The 15,413-nt window shown below is 35.9% G+C and overlaps 1 long non-coding RNA gene across 1 annotated transcript in view; it reads left to right on the top strand.

Annotated features, from left to right (window-relative positions):
• LOC141498522 (uncharacterized) overlaps positions 1-15,413 on the top strand; it is a 43,588-nt gene that overhangs the window by 3,693 nt on the left and 24,482 nt on the right. The gene's annotated exons all lie outside the window — the stretch shown is intronic.

The following is a 15,413-nucleotide window of genomic DNA, read 5'->3' as shown; positions in this document are numbered from 1 at the left end:
GTTCAAACCTCAGCTCTGTTATAACTCTGCTATGCCTCAGTTTCCTTGCTTATAAAATGAGAAGGCAGTCAAGATGATTTCCAAAGTCTTGTTCTCCATCAAATACTATGATGCTTCATGATGAGACACCAGAGCAGTGTGATAGGTCATAGAATCTTAGGTTCAGAACTAGAAGAGATTTTAGAGATCATTGAGGCCCCATTCATTACTGAGAAACCCTCCAGGTTAATTTTTTGGAAGTAGTTGTTCTTGGCCCCTTCTCCTTTCTCTCTCTCTTCTACCTAACCTTAATGCTGAATAGGCATTGCCTCAGTCAAACTGTGACCTTGGAATGATTTCAGCATTAAAAAGCTAGTCTCATTTTCAGTTCTGATCCATTGGACTCAGATGATTCTAGAGGAGAAAGTGAGACTGGAGACTTAGCACAGTCCTCCCTCATTCAAATTCTTTTTTGTTATTGTTGTTTTTCAAGGCAATGGGGTTAAATGACTTGCCCAAGGTCACACAGCTAGGTAATTATTAAGTATCTGAGGCTGGATTTGAACTCAGGTCCTCCTGATACCAGGGCTGATGCTCTCTCCATTGCACCACTTTACTGTCCCTCCTCATTCAAATCCAATTCACATGCATGTCATGGCAACACTTCCCTGACGTCATGGTCTTCTTCAAGAATAAATAACAAACATCAGTGAAGAACCTGATATTTTAAAGCTTCAAGATTGAGAAACAAGCAGTCAATCAAATAATCGAATGTTATTAATTTATTAATACTATTTGCCAGAAACTGTTATGGGGTGACTAATAGAAAGATAAAATGTAAACACTTTCTGCCCTCAAGAAATGTGCAACTACCTGAGGAAGATAACATTCAGATATGCAGTGGGTGGCTAGTATGGCTCAGAGTACCTTAGGAGAGTCTCTCCACGTGCAGCCGCTGAGAGTCTATCTCCAAGAGACTCAGGATGACATATCAGAGAAGTCTCTAGGAGAGATTGTGCAGCATGATATTCTGTAACTGGTTCCAGCTAGCTAAACTTGAGGTGAATGGGAGGCTCTTGGATTGACAGAAAAGGCATTAGCAAATGCCTCCAGGTTTTTTTTCTTTTTGCTCTAATCTTTCCAACCGCTCTGCTTCTAGTGCTTGATTCTTTCACTTCTTTTGACTTCTGGTGAAAAAAAGCACAATTTAAGTTCTTGGAGCCTTCTCCAAGCAATGAGCCTTGATCTTTGACCTTTGCATTTACTCTTTTCCCTTCTAGGGGGGGAGGGAGTAGTCTGCAACCTTGTGAATTTTGAAAGTTCAGGAAAGCAAGCCATAAAAATTAGGAGTCAGAATTTGAACCAGTCCAATATTGATGCCTTGGGGAGCAAGGTCACTTTGGGAGTGACCTTCTGAACCAAGGCCAGTTGAAGTTAAAGTTAAGACTCATTTGGCAGCCATGAAGATGATTCTTGACTTGGGAGATAGTCAATGAAAAAACTCACACATGGAAGAACTGGGTTGTAAAGAGGACATTATATTTGGTCCTGAAAATAATAGGGAGTCACTGAAATTTATTTAGTTGAAGAATAACATGGTCAGATTGTGTTTTTGTTTGTTTTTTTTGCAAGGCTATGGAGTTAAGTTACTTGCCCAATGTCACACAGCTAAATCTGTGTTTTACAGATCAATTTGGCAACTGTATAAAGAACAGATTGGATCAGAAAGAGACATGAAGCAGAGAGACCAGTTAAAAGAATATTTGTTCAGGAAGGGGTAGTGAGGGTACTACTAGGGGTACTACTATATGAGTATAGAAAAGAAACTAGATGTACAGTAGAAACAAGATCAGTCAACTGATTGGATATATAGGTGAATGGCACAAGGAGGTTGACATTGAGGTTGTGATAAGAAGGATGGCAGTACCCTCAACAGAAATAGGGAAGTTCAGCAGAAGGGTGAGTTTGGGAAAAAAGTATTTTGTTTTGGACATGTTGCATAGGGAATAGAAATAAGGCAATCAATAAGGGGTGGGGGATAGAATTGCACATAGACATTTGGTTGATCATTAATTCAAAAAGCACCTAAAAGTGCTGAGCCCCTGAGAGGAACCATAATTGTACATTTTCCCCATAATAGTTTGCTGAGGAAAGCTTCTAAAATCTGAAGAAAATTGGTGAATTGCATTAGCCTTAACGATTTAACAGAGGACATTTAAAAAACTCTTAAATCTGACAATATGTAATTTCAGATGGTGTTTTAAGGTAACACATTAATTGTTGAACATGTCTTAATGAGCTTAAATTCAAAGCATTGTATTAAAGTTAAAAACCATGAAAAAAGGAGATCTTCCTTTCAACACCAGTCATGGAGATAAGATGTACACACAAGTAACTACATTACAAATTATAATCTAGGTAAAACTGAAGGGTCTCTTTCAGTGGGAACCAGAAGAATTTTGGGAAGGTGAAGGAGGCACTTGTGTAGGAAGTGATTAGTGCCTTCTTTTTACTAAATAATGGCCTGTCCCCAGTGAATTAACATCTTATCCATTATTGATTATTGATTCAAGTTCTAGTAGGGGGACTTTAGTATAATTTAAATGTTTCAAAAAATTTGAGAACTGGAAGGAGCATCAGAGGACACTTAGGTCAAAATATATGGTACCAAAAAAAATCCTTATGTAAAATCCCTTACTTGGAGACTCCAGGAAGTGCAGCTTACTATCTCTGGAGGTCTCCTGTTCCCTGTGTGAGTATTACTTCTGGTTCTAGACAATATTTTTCGCTGCCACTTTCACCCAAAGCTCTTGATTCTGCCTCTGGGGCTAAACAGAACAGGGCTAATTCTTCTTCCACTTGACAACTCTTCAAATATTTGAAGACTGCTTTGATCTCCATTCAATTAAAATCTCTGTGGTAGATATGACATTTTAAGCTGTTAGCATTATTTGCACTTCAGTATGACCGAATTTTAGATCCTGATCTTATCCTTTTAGAGCTCTTAACCTTTTCTGTGTCATGGTCCTTTTTAGCAGTCTGATAACAAAACCTATGAACTCCTTTTCAGAATCATATTTTTAAATGCATAAAATAGGTAGGATTACAAAAAAAATCAATCATATTGAAATACAATTATCAAAATATTTTTTAAAAGACAAATTCACAGACTACATGTTAAAAACTCACATTATTCATGTTATCGCTCCATGCCTAGCTTGACATCAAAATATGAACATGAAGAAACAGGAGGAGTCTAGTTTGCTTTGAATACAAACTCCCAAAATTTTGGTTAGGACTGGTTTTATGCATCAAGATCTATTTTTTTAATCATATCAAAGTCCATAGGAAAGATTGTCCACAAAATGAAAACTGGCAGCATAATGCGGGAAAACATTGTAAAATTTTTGGAGAAACTCAAGCACAATTCCCATTTTTGAACCTTTAAATGAAGAGGGGAGGGAAGCTGAAAGCATAGAACTTGTGCCAGGAAAGGAGAATAAAGTAAAGGGGGAATGTAATTTAGGAGAGAAAAATAATCAAAGCAGATCCCTTGTCTTCTGTCTAATAAGACAGTCTGGAGGAAGGCAGTGTCAACTTGGAGATTGTTAATCATCAAAAACAGCTGGTACACAAGGAAATAATCTAAATAGGTTTTAACCATCATGGTATTCACTTGAGTTTTCCTGTACCTCCATTGATACTTGGTTACCTGATACTTCTTGACCTCCATTGATAGATCTAAATCATCCTCTTCTTATCCAAAATAGGCAGGGTTCTCCAAGACTCTGTCCTGGGTTTTCTTCCTTAGTAGCTCTCTACCCTTTTCCTTAGTGATCTCCCGAATTTGCTTCTTCTGTTCAATGTTAAGACTAGTAACTCCCAATTAGGTCTACCCCTAACCTGCTGGATACCTTCACTGGATACATACCATATATTTATCCAGAATGCATTCCATTTCCCCCACAATGCAGCTCTCTTTCAAACTTTCTGAGTTATGTTAGGATACTGTCCATTCACTTAAGCTTGAAATCCAAGGCTCATAACCTTGAAGCCACCCTCAGCTCCAAATCCTCATCATTCCTACTATCCTTACTCATTCAATTGCCAAATCTCTAAGACTCCAAGGATTTATGCTTTTCTCGAGTCTGTCACCACCATTTCTGTTACTAGAGGCCACAACTCAGCTTCAGAGGACTTTTTCTCTTCTCTCTCTCTCTCTCTCTCTCTCTCTCTCTCTCTCTCTCTGTCATTAGCCATCATCATCATCATCATCTCTTATTTAAATCTCCTATTCACTCCTATAACCTTTACCTTAGTACCCTTAGCACCCTTGCCTAGACAATAATAGCTTATAATAGCGTCTTTTTTTAAAATAAGGCAATGGGGTTAAGTGACTTCTTCAAGGTCACACAGGTAATTCCACTACATCACCTAGTTTCCCAATAGCTTCTTAATTGGTCACCCTAACTCCAGTGGAATTCAGTTGCAAATTGATATTACTAAAACACAGATTAAACTACATTATTTTCTTACTCAAAAAATTTTAGTGGCTCCCTATTATCTCTTTTTCTCACCATTTTTAGTGGTTTTTAAAAAATATATCTATTATCTCTTTCAAGTTTCACAAGTCTTGTGAAATAGATATTTCAGGTATTAATTTTACAAATGAGGAAGCCTGAAGAAGTGGAGTGATCAAATCTCAGCTGTGGAGATGATTTCTTTGATTTAAGCTATGGTGGATTATCTTTCTCCACAAACCCTCTCTTTTTCTGAACTTCCTTATTTTTAAAGGCAAACTCATAGACTATACAGTCACCCACATTCGCAATTTTGCATCACTCATGACTCTTGCTTTCATTCATCATACTAAACAATCAGTTGTCAAATCCTGCCATTTCCGCCTTCACAACATTCTTTGTATATAGTCTGCTTTTTTCCAAGAAAGCCATTATCACATCTTTCCTGAACTCCTGCAATTAAGACTGACTCCCTATTATTTCATGAATAAAATACACATTCTTCTGGTATTTAAAGCCCTTCTCAATTTGGACCCCACCTAACTGTTCTAGTTCACATTATTTCCTTTTTCTCATTCTTTCAGTCAACTTGATCTGCTAAAATGAGAACAATATATATATATATATGTATATATATATACATATATATATATATATATATATATATATATATATATATATATATATATATATAATATGACTATTGTAAAGATGAACAACTTTGAAAGACTTAGGAATTCTGACCAATTCAATGATCAACCACGGGGGGGGGGGGGGGGAGGTGGATCTTGATAAAATAAAGTTTAATTTAAAAAACTAATCTGCTAGTCATTCCTCATATAGAAATCTGAGTTTGCACAGGTACACAAGTTATCCACTATGTTTAGAATACATATGCTGCCTCTTATAGGAAGTCTTTCTTGATTTCCTCCCCTCATCTCCCTTATTATTCTCTTCCCAGGAAGTTTCTTTGAATTAGCTTTATATTTGCTTCTTGGATACAAGTTGATATTGTTGATCGTTTCAGTTTTGCCTTTGGACTCCAGTGTCTAAAACCGGTGCCTGGCTTTTGGCAAATTCCAACTAAGTTTTATTGAATTGGACTGATAGGAATGTGTGTCCATGACTGAAGAGGCACAAAAAGTATCAATCAAAATTTTCATTGTGCCAACCTAATAGAGGTAAGCATACTCATGTCCCCTTCAGTGAGGCAGATGTACTGACTGCCTCACCAGATAGTTTTCAGTTAAATCAAGGTGGTTAAAATCAAGATCAGCAATACCAAAGATCTTATACACATAAGTGAAATACATCATCTAGACTTTAGAAAATTAGCTTATATAATAAAAGGTCTACTAATATTATACTGGTGACATACGGAGAAATAGCAACAGGCATGAGCCCTGTTTGTGAGGGATTGTGCAAACTGAAGTGAGGCACAGCTTATCGCTGCTTCACTTCCATCTTTCCCCATATTTTAAATTAAATATGCAAATTCAGTTGTTTTCATCTATGAAAATGACTGGAATCATACAAAAATTACATATGTAACAGATCAATGAGCAAGTATTAATATTTATTTTTGTGCTTTTTCTGATGTTGGGGAGGCTCTGCCTCCTCTACCTCCTCAATTGCATATCCCTAGAATGAAGAATTGCATTAAAAAGACCATATTTAATATACTACAAATGACTATATTCACTTTCACTTTTCAAATGTAATTTTCTGTTAATATAGAATTTTCTTAAAAGCTGAAATTTATTTTCTTTGAGTATTCTGGATCATTTAATTCCCCTTCAGAAGTGGCAAGCTTATCTGAGCTGGACCAAAAATAAAATAAGATAAAATGAGGGTTTGAGGGGTAAGGGAATAATAAATAACTCCAAGGGAATAGCTTTCCTCCTCTTTTTCTAGGAAATAACAGATCTATGTCCTCTTTGAAAATACTGAATCTTTTGATGTTTTTTCAAGTCCCTCTTCTATAATGACCTAAGAAATCTTCCTTAGGAGGATATAAAAGGTTTTTTGTTTTTTGTCTTTTTCAAGGCAATGAGATTAAGTGACTTGCCCAAAGTAACACAGCTAAGTAGGTATTAAATGTCTGAGGCCACATTTGATCTCTGGTCCTCCTGACTCCAGGACTGGTGTGCTTACTATCCACTGTGCCACCTAGCTGCCCCTAATATAAAACTTTTTAAGTAAAAAAAATCCAGCAAAGTCTCCTTTGAAAATGAAGGGCAAGGTTGCATTGGATAACATTTTTTGTTTGTCCTCTGCAGAAGAAGAAAAATGGAAGGGAGTAATCTACTGATTTCTGTTGAATAGAAAGGGAATGGAGTTAGATTTGAGGAAACCTTTTCCTTCTTCCATTTCTATTTTTTCTTAACTTAAAGTTTCATAAAGATTCATAAAATGTAAGGAATCTTGTTGTTAATGTTCAGTTTTGTTCGACTCTTTGTGACCTCATTTGTAGTTTTCGTGGCAAGGATACTAGAGTGGTTTGCCATTTCCTTCCCCAGTTAGTTTTACAGATGAGGAAACAGAGGCAAACAGAATTTAATGACTTGTCTAGGGTCATGTAGCCAATAAATGTCTGAGTCCAGATATAAAATCAGGAAGGTGAGTCTTCCTTACTCCAACTTTCTATCCACTAAATCACTTAGCTGATTAGTCATCAGCTTCTCACACATAGGATTCCACCCCCCCCCCCCATCAGTTCTTCAGAGAGGATCTGAACAGCTAGAGGCCATCTGTTGCTTCTTGAAATAATTAATGTGATAAAGTATATGGACACAGGTGCATTTAAATGAGATACTGAATTCATAGTAGCCTTTTGCCATCATGAGTATTCTCAATCAATAGCCATTAATTAGTATTACATGGAGGTTCATGACATTTTAAAGAGAATATTTATTTTTTATTTACATGTAAAGATACTTTTCAATATTCATTTTTTGTAAGATTTTTGGTTCAACAATTTTCTCTCTCTTCCTTGCCTTCTCCCTCCCCAAACAATTTGATACAAGTTGTAAATGTTCAATCGTGTCAAACATTAGATAACATTTACATAGTTTTGATTATGTGCTAGGCACTGTACTAAGGAATTACATTTATTATCTCTTTTGATCCTCATAACAACCCTGGGATATAGATATTAACCCCATTTTACAGATGAGGAAACTGAGGCTAGCAGAAGTTAAATGACTTGCCCAGGGTCACAAAGGTAGTTAGTACTTAACTCTTCATTGAAGTCAGGTCTTTCTGATTCCAAACTCAACTCTACCTACCTTGCCACCTAGCCACCTCTTTTTTACATTACAAGGAATTCTTATCCTTAAAGTTTGGGAATCAATCAACAAACATTTATTGAGCTATTATCATGTATCAAGCACTGTGGTAGGGACTGGGCATACGAATTGAAAACAAATCCCCATTCTCAAAGAATTTATATTCTATCAATTACTAATCTAGACAATGGGGGTTAATGGGTAGTCAGAAAAGGGAGAGATCCCTATTTATTAGATCAGTAATTTTCACACTCTTTAGTCTCATGACCTCTTTACTCTTAAAACTGACTGAGAATTCCAGTTTTTATTTTTATGAGCTATATCTACCCATATTTACTGTATTTGAAATTAAATGGGTAAAATTTTAAAATATTTTAAATTTCATTTAAGTATTACAAATCCATTGCAAGTTAACATGAATAATGTATTTTTATGAAAAAATATTTTTTACAAAATAAAAAAGTGCTAGAAGAGTTATTTTTATTCTGAAAAATTCATAGAGAATTATTTTAAAATTCAATTACTCTGAATTGATAATAATATACATAATTTGCATGTTTTTTTCTTAAAAAGAATATTACTGCTCCACTCAAGCTTGTTGTTGATGTTGTTGTTTTTGTTTTTCCAATTACATGTAAAGATAGCCTTTAATATTCATTTTTGTAAGATTTTTTAAGATTTTAAATTCTCAAATTTTACCCCTCTCTTTTCTCTCCCTCCAAGACAGCAATCTGTTATAGATTATATACATGTACAATTATGTTAAACATTTCCATATTAACCATGTTGCGAAAGAAAAATCAGAACAAAAGGGAAAAAATGAGAAAGACAAAAAATTTAAAAGTGAGATTATTATGCTTTAATCTGATACAGAGTTCTTTCTCTGGATATGGATGGCATTTTCCATCACAAGTCTTTTTGGAATTGTCGTTGGCCACTGTATTGTTGAAAGGAGCTAAGTCTATTAGAGTTGATCTTAGCACAATGTTGCTGATACTGTATACAATATTCTCTTTGTTCTGCTCACTTCACTCAGCATCAGTTCATGCAAGTCTTTCCAGGTTTTTCTGAAATCTGCCTGCTCATGATTTCTTACAGAACAATAGTTTTTCATTACATTCAAATAACAGGGTCAGTCATTTACAACTGATTGACATTCCCTCAGTTTCCAGTTCTTGGCCATCACAAAAAGAACAAAGAAGCATTTTAAAAAGGAGATTTTAGGGGCAGCTAGGTGGTGCAATGGATAGTGCATTGGCCCTGGAGTCAGGAGTACCTGAGTTCAAATCTGACCTCAGACTCTTAATAATTACCTAGCTGTGTGGCCTTGGGCAAGCCACTCAACCCCATTGCCTTACCAAAAAAAAAAAAACAACTAAAAAGGATATTTTACAAGTCTCTTTAATGTCTGGCTAGTAGACAACTGCATTGCATTCAATGTCTTGTAATATGTTCTTCTGATTAAAATATATGAAGAAAATTCAATGTCATATTGAGATGTAGTTGGAAAGGGGAGAATTTTAATAGATGAAAATCTTAATATTATTGTGAACATAGTTTTAACTTCATAGACCTCCTGTAAAGGTTTTAGGGAATAGTATGGGAAGGCTTTCTGGACATGATCAGACTTGAGATATGATGTAGATGTGGGATGGATATGAGAGGATTCTTGGGAGGAGGAAGCTTCATGTTTTAATAGGGGTAGAGTATTCCTTTTTTTTTTAAAATTAGTACTTTATTAGAACTATTCATCAAGAAGTATTCAACAAAAACAGGTAAGAGAAGGAGATCAGCCTATTTGGGAGTCAGTAAAGATAAAGAAATACTTGAGGCCAGTAAGAGAACCAAGTGTACAAGGGAAAATGGTGGTCATTAGTAAGAAGCAGATTGGGATTCTAAAGGACACCAATGTCAGCAACACATATGTTATGTTTACACACATTATGTTCCAAGCTGATTTTTGTGGCTATTTTCAGGCACTATTTTTTTTTAATTTTTAAAATTTTTTTTTCAGGCACTATTGGAGTTGAGAATTACATAATCTTCAAACTCCTCTAACATAAGCACTTTCAATCTTAAGACATTAAAAACAAAAACAAAAGCAAAAAACTCAGGAAGGTCTCCAGTGAATTGGATGGATGCTTTAAGGAGGACTTGTGGGAGAGAAAGGGGTAGAATCACGTGATTGGTAAAGGCTCACTAGGGCCCTGTTTGACCCCAGGAGATGACAGAGCCATCTGAGCACCTAAATAACTTATTAAGCACCTAATTGCACTAACATCTTCCTGTCTTTGGGGAGAACTAAACCTAAACTAACAATGCAAGGCGTCTGTGAAAACTTGGTCTGGGCTAGCAAATATTTAAGCAGTGAGCTAATGGAATGCCTAGTCAGATTCTTCCCTTCTGTGAGTAAAGTATGCAATGAAATGTCCTCTAGAGCCAGGAAGGAGGGGTGAGAGAGAGCAATCTTTTCCTCAGATACTCCTGGTAAGGAAATAGAAAAGGAAAGGGATGGAGAGGGTGGAGGCAAGAGGTAGAGCTCAGGGAGGAAAGAATTCTTTTTTTTTTTTGCAAGGCAATGGGGTTAAGTGGCTTGTCCAAGGCCACACAGCTAGGTAATTATTAAGTGTCTGAGGTCTGATTTGAACTCAGATACTGCTAACTTCAGGGCCAGTACTCTATCCACTGCGCCACCTAGCTGGCCCTGAGGAAAGAATTCTATCCCTAAGCAATCCCAATGTAGCCTCTGACCTGAGAGTCAGAGAATCAAACATATCCAATTACTTCTATCTGATTCTATTTGTAGATTCTATTCTGTTTTGGATAAATATTTTTCAGCACCTAGAGCAATGATCTAGGACTCCTTAATCCTATTTTTACAATTCTAATTCTCAAAGTCAAATTTTTAAAATTCAGTTTCATTGGTGAGAAATGTCATATAGCACTTCCCCCCCCCCAAAAAAAAGCAGGAAAAGTAACCTATTACCTAAAAGGGACTACAGTGGTATATTAGTAACTGACAATTAGAGTTTAACAAATTTGCTCTTGATTGAATAATGAGAGATAGCCAGTATTCAAGTAAACTCTAATTGCCTTTGGCATAAAATGTAAAATTTGAGTGAGGGTGGAAGTTCGTGGAATATTTGTAGAGTTGGGAAGAAATTGTTTTAAGTGCAATCTAATCTATCCTAGGCAAATAAAAACCTGTTATCAGGATGTCATTCCTCAGAGTCCCAAGCAGCCCATTCCAACATTTAACTTATCCTTAGGCATTAGCCTTGAATTTCTCCCATTCTCAGGGAAGATTGAGAACATCTGGTCACCCCATATGATCAATCAAACAGTAGACAAGTATTTATTAAGGACCTATTATTGCCAGGCACTTTGGTAGATCCTGGGAAAACAACTCCAAAACTTGAAACAATCACTACTCTCAAAAAGTTCTAGTTCTAAATGGAAAGACAAGTACAAATGTACATTGTTGACATAAACATATGAAAAATAAAGATAAGAAATACAAATAAATACATAATAATGTAATTAATGGCTGTTAACTTGCCTCTTGGATTTTTCCCAGTCAAGTAATTCCTGTACCTTTAACCTTGATTCAAATTTTATTCTTTGGTGATTTCATTATCTCTAGGATTTAGTTTCTTTGAATTATTCATGTACAGGTTAGTAGTTATAAATAGTATGAAGAGCCATAGAGGATGTGTCAGTTTACCTATCATTTCTCTAATCAGGCCTTGAAAAGCAGTAGTTCCTAACCACCATCATTAGCATCTTATGATTATGAATAAACATTTATTGGACACTGACTGCTGTGTAAAGAGAATGTAATTTTCATTGGATGAGGTAGCTTCAGATACAATTATATCATACCCAGGGGAGGAAAATGAACATATCCCAGCATTTCAAATCAGCTCCCTAGGTAGGCAGAAATACTCTGAAGAAATTTGCCAGCAGAAGTAATTGTAAACAAAGAGAGGCAAAAGATAACAGGTCTTATCTCTCTAGGGAGGGAAGTTTCTTAAATGCAAGGCTATATTTTAGACATCTTAGCATCCTTACTATGCCTAGCACAGAGTTAAGGAATGATGAATATTTAATTGAAGAGAATATTAATAGGAGGCAGTTTATTCAAGATTTAGAATGTTTGTGGGGATAGCTTTTTCTGTTTTCCACACTATTATCAAAACACAAATTAGAGACCGAAGTTCAAAACTATCTAGTTTCTATAACTTTCTCTGATGACTCTTGCCAACCCAAATTATCTGTTTTTTTTTCCCTCTGAGAAAGGGTTAGAGGTTACTATTTGAAGGATTACAATCCTAGGATTTAGAACTGGAAGGGCCTCTTAAGATCATCTAGTCCAATCCCTTCATTTCATTTGATGAGGAAACTGAATCTCAGAGAAGATAAAAGAATCAAAGCCAGAATTTCAAGTTCTCCGACTTCAGATCTAGTCCGTTTTCTTCTAAGGAACACTCTACTTATTCCTCAGTTACCACACAATTTCCATCTTCTGGCTAGGGCTCTTGTTAGCTACGAGCTTTTCTCTAATGATTAGAGGGGCAGGGGCTAATTCTACCTACAGCCAGGTTCAAGAGTACAGGTCTACATAATCTACCTCCTTTGACAGGAGCTAGACCTTATAAATGTACATATCTCTTCTCAGTACAAATGTTCTCTTCTTTTTCCCACTCATAAAACACAGCTCTCTTTTGTTTTTTTTAGTTGTCTCACTAATAAGGGTGATAGTTGCTAGGGTCATAGTCATGGTCTATATATAGATTATTAATTTTTACAAATATAATCCAACTCATACCTATATGTTTCTGTCTTTTATAGACAGTTAAACTAGTTTGAGGTAACCAACAGGCCTTATAATCTTGTGAATCAGAACCATTTGTTCCAATGGCCATGAAGCTGAACTATGGAACATTAATTTTAGAGTTTGGTCAGACATCAAAGATATAACCTGGGTCATCACTGGTCATCTTGACTTTTGTCTTGCTACTGGATTTTAATAACTTTGGGAGAGAGAGTGAGATTAATGATTTTGTGCAACTCTGCCTCACTTAAATCCAGTTCATGAACAAGTCATGATATTGTTCATGATGTTACTGATCCTGTTTAAAAATCAAAGACAAACAACAATGGGATCTTCTCTATTTCATGCCAATAAATCCAATAAAACAAAAAAGAGATAATAATAATAGCTAACATTTATATAAAACTTCAAAATTTACAAAGCATTTACAAACAATAAGTCTTTTTTATCCTATTATTTCCATTTTTACAAGTGAGGAAATAGAGACATAAAGAGGTTAAGTGACTTACCCGGAGTTACATAGTTTTAAGTGTCTGAAACTAAATTTGAACTCAGATCTTCTTGACTCTGGGGTCAGCTACCTACAAACCCCACAGAATCGATTGCTTAAAAGAAATACACCAAAAAAAAAAAAAACAAAGATGTGCACACCACTCCAATAAAGGCTTATCTAGCTTTTACTTGTCTACCTTCCAAGGCAGTTCACTGCAGATTTAAATACCTCTAATTTTCAGGAAATTTGTCTTTATATCAAGCTGAAATATACTCTGAAATTTTAGCCTGTCCTTTCTTCTTCTTAAATTTGGGGGTCAAGTAAAACCAATATAAGCTCTTTTCCCAGTGACTATCCTACAAATGTTTGAAGACAACACTAGAAGACAGTTTATTTATGTTTACTCCTAAGTTTTCTCCAGGCTAAACAGCTCCATTTCCTCCAAGGTGTGATTCCAAGTTCTGCACTCTGCTTCACAGTTTGTCTGTTTTGCCACAAAGGTAACATAGGAACCTTGCCAATAGTTTAGATAAATTTTGTCTACAACATTTCCCATAATCTTCCAATCTAGTAAATCTGTCAAAAACAAACAAAATGGAAATCAACTTAGTTTAGCTTGTCCTGTTTGTGATAAAGTCACATTGGCTCTTAATAATCCTTGTTTCACTTTCTGATATTCATAAATCATATCTTTAATAATGTGAACACCTGAAAGTTCTGTGATTTTTGTCAATATAATTTGTAGGGAACTTCTTCTATGAAGGCAGATGCAAGTGTCTTTGATTTGGGAGATAACTAATAAAAAGATTAAGATACAAGGAAATTAAATGACTTGTCTGGGACTACTGAGATAATAAAGTTTAGAGGTGGCATCTGAATCTATGTCTTCCTGACTTCAACCCAGCACTCTTATCAAATATAACAGTGTCCTTTAATAATGTATTCTGGAATTTTTCCAGAAAGTCCCTGGCCTATAGTTTGTCATCTCCATTGTCTTTCTTTTTGTGAAAATTGGGACTGCATTTGCCTCCCACCCCCACCCCCAGTTCTTTGATGACAATTCCATAATTTCAAATCCAAAATCTTTCAAAGATCAGCAATTGGGATTCCGCAGCTCATCTATCAATTCTGGCTCTACCCCAGGATGTAGATTGTCTGGGTGTGGTGACTTAAACTCCTAAATGGCAGCCAATGCTCTCTTACTATCTTTGGTTTCAACTTCCTCTTAAACTATTTTTGTGATGCTTTTTCCAGTTCAAAGATCATTTTCATTGGAAGGATAAAACAGAAATTAAATATATATATATATATATATATATATATATATATATATATATATATATGTCCTATCTGTCCCATTACTGGTCTTGTGCACTCCTGGATCCTCTTTTCCCTCCCTTAAAAGCCCTGTATGTTGTCCTCAAGCATTAGTTAAGGATCTCATTTTAGACATGATTCTTACTGTGTCATCCTGTTAAAAACTCAAAAAAACAATATCAGACTTGGGAGGAATAACAGTGGTCTCATCCATCCTGTTTTTTTAGTTTTTTACAAGACTGGAGTTAAGTGACTTGCCCAAGGTCAGACAGCTAGGCAATTTTTATGAGTCTGAGCCTGGTTTTGAATTCAGGTCCTCCTGACTCCAGGGCCGGTGCTTTATCCACTGTACCATCTAGCTGCCCCTCTTTCATCCATTCTTAATAAGAAACTTTATACAACATGACTAAGAGGGACTCATACAGCTTGTACTTCATAGCTGCCATTGAGGGCAAATCCTCTCCCCCCAAAGCATCGTATTCCATTTTGGGATAGGTTTGATCTTTAGGAAGTTTTTCCTTTCATCAAACCTAATTTGCTCTCTTTGCGAACTTCTACCCACTGGTAGTAGTCCTAAACCTCAACCCCATCTGCCTTCCTGCATCCCCAAAGTCGGAAAAGTCTATATGTATGTGCATAGATACATACATACATACATAATTGCATGCATGCATGCATGCATACAGATAAACTAGTATAATATTTACTTGGCAACTGGTTAAGGGTATCAGTGAACCTAAAGAACTTGTTATGACTTCATGTTATCAGCTAAGGAGTAGTTTTTTTCCTAGCAGTTAAAGACCAGAAGTAGAGAAGCTAAGGAAAGAAGTAGCTTCCTGTGATGAAGATTGTTCCTGAAGGGACCCAGGTCATCAAAATTTGATGTCCAGGGTTGCAAGCCGCCCCCAGACTCTTCATGTGCCTCCTTTCTAGGCTTCTATTTGTACCCACTTTCTCCCAAGGACATTATATGCATTGGTTGG

The sequence above is a fragment of the Macrotis lagotis genome, chromosome X, assembly GCF_037893015.1.
Source record: "Macrotis lagotis isolate mMagLag1 chromosome X, bilby.v1.9.chrom.fasta, whole genome shotgun sequence".
NCBI classification, from domain to species: domain Eukaryota; kingdom Metazoa; phylum Chordata; class Mammalia; order Peramelemorphia; family Peramelidae; genus Macrotis; species Macrotis lagotis.
Note: the sequence above shows the minus strand (reverse complement) of the source record. Positions and strands in the feature narration are given on the sequence as shown.